Raw genomic sequence first — 2,784 nt, forward strand, 5'->3', positions numbered from 1 at the left:
GTAGTGGCGGAAGAGTGCCATGTTGGGGTGCACCCCGGCAAAGCCCTCGCAGAGGAGTGCGAAGAGAGCCATGCACGCCACGGCATTCGGAGTGAAATCCAGAAGGCGGAAGCCGTAGGTGTGCATGACATCCTTGAAGAAATCGGAGAAGGGAGGACAGAGCCCGCAGGAGAAGTAGTCGGCGAAGAAGGGGTACCGATTTGGGGCGGTCTTGGCGCAGGCGGGGATGACGCGCTTGGCTGGATGCCCGATCGTTTCTCCCCCCGTCTTCACCTCCCACAGGGGATGACGCGTGTGGCTGGATGCCCGGTTGTTTCTCCCCCCGTCTTCACCCCCCATTAGAGGTTAGAAGAACTCCCGGAGCTCAGACACGTCGACCGTCGAGGGGAAGTAGGCGAATTGCGCCCGTCGCGCCACCAGCTCGCTCTCCGGCTGCTCCGTCGCCCCGACATCCTTGGCCACTCCCTTGCCTTTGGTGGATTTGGGCGCCATGGCGGCTGCGAGAAGCAAGAGGACAGAGGATGGCGGAAGCGCAGCGACAGTGGACGAAGACGGGGGGCTCAAGCAAGAGGAAGAAAGGGGGCGGCAGTTCCAAGATTGGAGAATACACGGGGAGGGGGTAAAGTGAGCAGCGCGCCCGCGGTTATTCCTTTTTACGGGGAAGGCACGGGCTGCCTCCTTTCCCATTAACTGCGATACGACGCATGTGTTCGGGAACCGCCCCACGCATGCCCCCCCCCCATGTCACTCATGCTCCTCCACGACGCGCGTTCAACGCGGGTCGTGGGGAAGCACAGCGGACGAAACAGCTACCGCGGTAAAATCCGGCCCGCCTGCCCGCGCACCGTCCTGGGCCTGGCCCAACAACGTGTCGCGCTTATGTATGGCCCAGGCCTGGGGGCTCCTGTCGGTGTACAAAAGTAGGGGCTCTCCTTTTGACCCCTTTACTTGTGCATGGGCAGTCAGAGCCACGTGCCACGGCCGCACATAGCAGGGCAAAGGAGGGAAGCCGGAGAGAAGCCGAAGGCATAAGACAATCAGCACAGCGCTAAAGACCGAGACCACAGAGAGCAGATGGACGAAGCTGGTTTCCCCGGCAAGACCCTTGCCGGGGCAGCCTCAGCAGCCCCAGCAGGCCCCTTGCCGGGGCGGCTCGCCCACACCAGCGGAGTGAGCCACCCTCAAACCCACGGTCTCCAACACCATCAACCATGTTAGGCCAGGGCTCGGGAGGCACCTACATGGTGGCATGCAGATCTTTGTGAAGACAAAGAATATTCAAGATCACATGAGGATTGGAAGGCAACGATCCTCGAAAAGATCCTAGCCGAGGAAATCCACAAGACCCCCGGCAAGATCCTTGCCGTGGACGACAGCGCGCCGCGGCAAGACCCTTGCCGGGCCACCCAGCAAGACCCTTGCCAAGCGCGTCAGCGGGGCCACTGCCAGGCCCGCACCAACCAAGTCTCCACCGCCGTTTGCATGCAGCTGGCAGCCCAACCAGCTGGGCAGGCACCTGCGTGGCAACATGCAGCTTCCAGGCCAACTCAGCACACGCCTGCGTGGCGGCATGCAGATCTTCGTGGAGGCTCCACCACCGCGCCACCTCAGCTGCTTGCGTGCCTACATGGCGCCGCATGCATCGCTGGCCAGGGTGCGTGTCGAAGTGAGGAGGAGCGGCGACGGACGGGACGGGCCTCACTCCCGTCCCCGATAAAGCAAGAGGACACCTAAGCTATGCATTAAATGTGCCTTGTCCTGTAATACAAGCGATAAGCTCATAGCACTGTAGGCCTTTCCACTTCATGTGTGCCACTGTGGCAGCCCCTTTCGACTATAAAAGGAGGCCCATGGCATACTGGAGGGGGATTCGGCTCTTTTAAACCATGCAGCCACCGTAGCTAGTTCAAGAGCTCAAGAACACTCAATACATCCACCAAAGCAGGACTAGGGTTTTACGTGATCCTCGCGGCCCGAACCTGGTAAACGATCCTTGTGCTGATTGTTAATCCTGCTCTTCTCACAACCCCTCACCCCGCAACTGTAGTAGGGATTCTTGTGATCCCATAGGTATCGTTTCCCACTGACAATAGCCTTCACAATATTTATGTTCATCGTGGATTATATCCTACTCATGCTTGCACTCGGTGTTGATTAATTTTAATGCATGTTCATGACTGTTGTCGCTCTTTAGTTGGTCGCTTCCCAGTCTTTTTCTAGCCTTCACTTGTACTAAGCGGGAATACTGCTTGTGCATCCAAACTCCATAAACCCCAAAGTTATTCCATATGAGTCCACCATACCTTCCTATATGCGGTATTTACCTGCCGTTCCAAGTAAATTTGTATGTGCCAAACTCCAAACCTTCAAATGAAATTCTGTTTTGTATGCTCGAACAGCTCATGTATCAACTAGGGCTGCCTGTATGTTCCATGTTAGGCGGGTTATTCTCAAGAGGAGTGGACTCCGCTCCTCATTCACGAGAAAATGGCTAGTCACCGGGATGCCCAGTCCCATGCTAAAATTAAATCAAAATAATTGCAAACAGAACTCCCCCAGGATTGTTGTTAGTTGGAGGCACCCGTTGTTTCGGGCAAGCCATGGATTGATGCTTGTTGGTGGTGGGGGAGTATAAACTTTACCATTCTGTTTGGCGACCGCCTATAATGTGTGTAGCATGGAAGATATCGAGATCTCTCAGTTGTTATGTTTACATTGAAAGTATACCGCTCAAAATGTTATTCATCTCTATTTCAAAATTGAGCTCTGGCGCCTCTATAAATC

Source organism: Triticum aestivum, chromosome 6B, assembly GCF_018294505.1.
Source record: "Triticum aestivum cultivar Chinese Spring chromosome 6B, IWGSC CS RefSeq v2.1, whole genome shotgun sequence".
Taxonomy (NCBI): domain Eukaryota; kingdom Viridiplantae; phylum Streptophyta; class Magnoliopsida; order Poales; family Poaceae; genus Triticum; species Triticum aestivum.